This window comes from Callospermophilus lateralis (genome assembly GCF_048772815.1).
Source record: "Callospermophilus lateralis isolate mCalLat2 chromosome 11 unlocalized genomic scaffold, mCalLat2.hap1 SUPER_11_unloc_3, whole genome shotgun sequence".
Lineage (NCBI taxonomy): Eukaryota > Metazoa > Chordata > Mammalia > Rodentia > Sciuridae > Callospermophilus > Callospermophilus lateralis.
In genome coordinates, this window is record NW_027510155.1 from 1,310,299 (window position 1) to 1,316,298 (window position 6,000).

General features: G+C 34.3%; 1 pseudogene; it reads left to right on the top strand.

The window, feature by feature from the left end:
• Nucleotides 1-3,080, top strand: part of LOC143385818 (cadherin-12-like) — a 78,833-nt pseudogene extending 75,753 nt beyond the window's left edge.
• Nucleotides 3,081-6,000: the final 2,920 nt, after the last annotated feature.

Below are 6,000 nucleotides of genomic sequence, written 5' to 3' on the forward strand. Positions count from 1 at the left end.
GTCTCTCTCTCTCTTTCTTGAGCGGGCATGCTCTCCCTCTCAGTTTATCATGTAAATAGATTTTCGTTCAGTGAGCTGTCACTTCTTGTTATAATTTATCTATATTATAATATTTTATGAGATATATTTTTTATTTAATCCCTCATAAGTCACATAATTTAAAATATAAAACTGGATTTTCAAGTTTGTGGCCTTTGCAAAATGAGATTCTCTCTAAAAATATCTATTTTTTGGCAACAATTTCTCAATTCATTTTATATTCTAGTAATTACTACAATTGAATAAAAGATCCTATAGTCTTCTAAGAAATGTACTAGGTGAACAAAAGCTCTCAAATTCTGAAAAGAGAAGAAAGAAAAGGGCAGTAAAGAAATAGAATATAAAGGAATCCCCAAATTTTATTTTCTTCAGTTAAAACTGCCTTTCAGAAGCAATTCTTCTTCCAACTTTCCCACATCCCCTCACATCAAAATTTTAACTATTCCTACTCTGAAGAAAACTGACTAAAATATCTAGGCACACAACAAAGGAAAAGGACTGAAGTAAAATGTGTTCACCATCTCTGTGATAGTGACTGTCAACCAATTTCAGGGCTTTGCCTCTCCCATCAACTGTTCAGCTTTTCTATTTCACTTTCTAATTTATTGCCATATTCACACTAGTACAGAGAGATTTCAATTTTGCATCACCTCTTTAAAATCAAATTACAACAGATACACTGCTGGGCACTGTGGGATAAGTTTGTATATGCATATTTTCCATTCAGGAAAAAATATTCTGAAAAAGATGAACACTTTCTAGTAACTATAGGATAGAAAGCAAAACTGTTAAACCACTTGTAGGAGGTAGAACATGGAGTAAGAAATTCAATGATACCTTGTGGGAACATGCCTTGAGTCAAATGTTCATGCTGTCTTGAATGATAAAGTTGTAGTCCAATTTACATGTGTATTATTAATTACATCTAAATAACTTTCATAAGCATAATGAAATATTATGTCCTTATAATTTATAATAAATAATTATTAGTATCTATTTGTGCTGTTGATATAAAACTTAAAAGAGCACATTCAAAAAAATTCTAACATCTGGAATTGAACATAATCAATTAGGTTTAAGTTCAAATCAAGTGTTCCTTTCTCATTCTGCTCATTTGTCTTGTGACTACTGGAATGCCAGAGTAATTCCATAGCAATTTAGCAGCTCTGCACTTTCCCTATGACTTAGGGAATCCCAAAACCTAGGAGACTTGTTTGATTGCCTGGGGAGAAAAAACCGAGTTTCATCATGATGAAAGAACTCTATAGTTCTATGACAAGAGTCTTCCAAACTCTTCCAATATAAGTAAAAAGGATTTTGCTCCCCTAATTATTTTTAATTGATTAAAATGAGAAGGCACATTGGGAGTGTATTGGTCTATTTGTATTGCTACCTTGAAACAGGGTAGCAAGTAACATGTCTGCTCATCATTACAAAGCCCTGAAATCTACCATGCACTCCTTCATTCTATGCTTCCTAATGCCTGCAAAATACCTGTGCTATTCTAGAGGCTGTGAATTCACTCGAACAGAGTAGTGAATATTGGCACTCTTCATCTTTCCATGGTGTCTGCTTAAATATCCACTATTCTTTGACTTCTGTAACCAATCACAGACTTCACTAGGTCTGCCATTTTCATTTCCTTTGTGAGTTGATGGGAAGCCCAAGAATTCAGTGTTACTTGATTTTCTTTTAGGTGGACTTCAGGGAAGTCTATAATAGTCTGCTTTACTGCCATGATGACTCCTAAACCAGTTTGCATTCAGGAATTCTCTATGAGGCTTTCAGTCTCTCACATACTCCCCAGGCAATCAAACAACAGTCTCTTAGGTTTGGGGATTCTCTAAGTCATAGGGAAAGTGCAGAGCTGCTAAACTTCTCTCAAAGTCTCAGTGTACAGAAGTCCTCCCTAGGTTCCCTCCCTTCTTCCAATGCCCTGACTCTAATTTTGGAGAAAGTGAAATAACCTACTTTCATCATGATGTATTCTTCTCTACTCTCTAGTTTTATGACAAGAGTCTTCCAGACTCTTCCATTGTAAATCAAAAGGATTTTGCTCCCCTAATTATATTTAATTGATTACCTCAAAAATTATTTATTTCATTAAAAACACAAATTTCCAATTTCCAAATGAGAATACTACAATTTGGAAATTAACCATGATAATTACATCTTGCAGATGATGATAATATTTAAGTTTTTTTTTTTTTTTTTTTTGTATCAATTCTTACAACTCTGTATGGTTAGAACATCCCCACCCCCACCCACCCCGGCATTTTTGTCAAACTGAAATCTAAAATATGGAAATATAAGGGCAAAAATGATATTTTGAATAACTGTTCTGTGGTTTCTTGTTATCATTTCCAAATAAAGTTGTTGACTTCAGACAATGAGAAAAACATAAACACATACGTGCTCCTATTGATTGTAGTGTTTTTAATCTAAGATTGGAAACAGCATGCCTTGATCAATTTTAACTTTCTTGGAATGATAAATGGCTCATCTGCCTTCTTTTCCCCAATTGCAATTTGTCTCCTCTCAGCCATAGTTGTGCTGTACATTGCATTGTGCAGGCAGAGGAAGAAGGATACCTTGATGACCTCCAAGGAAGACATAAGAGACAACGTTATTCACTATGACGATGAAGGAGGTGGAGAGGAGGACACGCAGGCCTTCGACATGGGGCGCTGAGAAACCCGACAGCAGTCGAAGAAAACAAAATCTGCAGGGATATCAAGCCAGACTCACTTTGCCTGCCCCGCCAGAGGCCCCTGGTGGAAGACAGCACGGACATCAGGGACTTCATCCATCAGAGGCTGCAGGAGCACGACCTGGACCCTGCTGCCCCGCCCTATGACTCGCTGGCCACCTTCGCCTACGAGGGGGCAGGGTCGCTAGCCAGGTCGCTCAGCTCCATTGACTCGCTGGCCACTGATGCTGACCAGGACTACGACTACCCGGCGGACTGGGGAGCGGGCTTCAAGGTCCTTGCTGACATGTTCCATGAAGAAGAGAGCTACAACCCCGACAAAGTCACTTAGGGAGAGGCGGAGGCTAGGTGCAGAGGAGGAAAGATTTTTTAACAGGAGCAACACAAGTAGACATCAATGCGCGCACACACACAGGCTTTATAATGCAGGATTCTTTTGACGATCTGGTTTCTAGCAAGTGGCTGTATTTATCACACTGTCAGTTTTGGTTTATTCTGTTGTCACAAGATAAATCCTATAATATGTACTTGCTTTGTTTTGTTTTGTTATTTCAGAAACACGCTGAGACAAGCTCAGGCCTATTAAATACGATTTACTGACATGACAACCTACAACGAAGATAGCTATGTGGCATCACGGTGGAAGAGTGTTAGATTTTTCTTAATTCCACTAAAGTGCCTATTGAAACTCTTATCATTTAAAGTGGTGTACCCTACACTCTGCTGTGATGTGGTTGCAGGATTCAGTGATAAAGAGGAATAAACAAAGACATCTTCAAGGAGCAATAGCACCCTGCTGACTCTTCTCATTCCTTTTGAGACAAAAAGGAAACTCTGATCTCCATCTTCTTATAATTCAAAGGTGTTTCTTTTTAAAACTGTATGCCAAGACATATTTGCTTTTCCTACCCTTTCAGAAAATTGAAATAAATATAATAATATCAAATTAAATATGTAACCCATGAATTTGAAATGCAATGTTTGATCGTAACATCAGTTCATATTAAAGAATGTTAATTAATATATTAGTTTTTTCCAAAAAAATAAAATTTTAAAAAAGAAATGGAAAAAAATCCCTCTTTATAAAGGGAGGCCTCAGGGCTAAAATTCCACATTAAAATAAATATTGGTTTTGTTTTATACTGTAGTGGTGTGTGGAAATTGGTTTTAAAAAGTCACCAAATCATTTAAACTCTCAGTTGTAGATAAAATACCAGCTTCTATTTCTATGAATATTTTCAAAGGGAACAACAACTATTAATTTAAATAGAGAAAGAGCAATTCATTACAGTTTCTTAGATTTTTATTACATTCTAGTGATTCTTTCTTGGCCAATGAAAAAAATACATATCAAATAACATAGGCTAGATGTACAATACATCTCTAAATATTTTTTATGTTATTGAACAAATAAGTCAGGGACTTCAGAATGTTGAATCCAATGACTAAATCTTAAAAGGGACACAAATGCAAAATCAGTCAGCTGATGCACTTACTAACATGTACTTTGTGAATGCCATTCTATACTACAGCTCAGAGTTAACTCTTTGCTATCTCACAAACAACAATCCTCAGATTCATTATCCTTTACAACTTCCCTGTAAATAGATTTTTAATTTGATACAAGTTCCTAAGAAATATTCAATTTAATGAGCATATTAGTAAACTTCACTCATGTTAATTTCAACTGGATTGTATACTATTTAGAAATGCACATAAGAGATATTAACTAATTAAAGTTGTATATTTCTCAATATTAAACCTATACATGTGTCTTCTGAAAGATAAACACTATGTTTAATTAGAAAATTAAAGTTGTTGTAGTTCCATATGAAATCTAAGATCAATATCTAACTATAGTTTTAAAATATCTATGAATATATTTAACATTTACAAGATCATAAAACCAAGAATTCACATATGGGAAAATCACGTGGAAATATGAATAACTGGTAAATTATACTCAGCCATATGCACACACAAATGCTTACTTTAAAATTATCTATTATTGATGCTATGCAATGGGATCCTTTAAATCTGCATTTCCCATCTTTTTCCTCTTTCTACCAGTTGCATTGTTTCCTTTTCTCCTTCTGAGGAATGACTGACGAACTTGCTTTCCTCTACTGATCACCCAGTTTTTACTTCAGTCTCATTCCTGAGAACTACAATATTCATGTAGTATAATACTTTCTAATATAGTACACTTTGGGAAATATTTACATACTTTTTTAGGAAGCTTATAATATCATCATCTTTCCCAAGAGAAAAATTAAGATAATTTCTAGATTTGCCCACACAACATGATTCACTATGTAATGAAGAAAAACCTCCTGAAGAAGGTTAATGTCCAATATTATTCCCTTTTGAAATGATTATTATTGGCAGAAATTATTGCATTTGACATTTTGTAAAGGAATATCATTGGATCTACATTCAACAGAAGCCATGTGACGTGAAGAAAATTAGGAGGGGCAGATTATGTGAAACCATGTGACTAAAATACTAAGCAAAAGTATGAAACTTGTGGATCTTATTTTAATCATATTAATAAATTTTATTTTTAGGACATCTATCTCTTTTACATTTTCAACACTATTTGTGTGGTAGGGCTACTTTAACAAAATATCAAAGATTGAAATGCTTAACAAGAGGTGCTTTTCCTTACACTTCTGGAGGGTTGGTTTCTTCTGAGGCATTTCTCTTTGCTTTAGGATAAATTCTTTGTTCTGTGTTTTTACATTGTCTTCACTCTGTGTTTATGTTTTTATTTACTTTTTTAAAAGAACCTGCTGAATATTAGATTTGGTCTTAGTCATGTAACCTTTTTTTTACCTTACTTATCTCTTCTAGGTCCCTAGCATTGAATGCAGTCGCAAAGACAAATTAGGAGATAGATTTCAGCATAGGGATTTGGCATATAACAATAATACAGATAATCACAGCAAACTTTTTTTCAACCAAAAAAGCATTTGATTTATAATAGCCAACCACCCAATTATGTCAAAAGAAAGTGATGGAAATAATCTTCATTACAATGGGAAACTAGAAAAATCGATATGGGGAAAGAGATCTGTTAGTATTAACTAATTAGAAGTGTTACAGAATACTTTTTATGCTATGACAAAAAATAGATTTAATATATCAATATTTTTATTTTTAAATATTTTTTAGTTGTAGATGGACACAATACCTTTATTTTTAAATTATTTTTATGTGCTGCTGAATATAGAACCCAGTACCTCAATGTA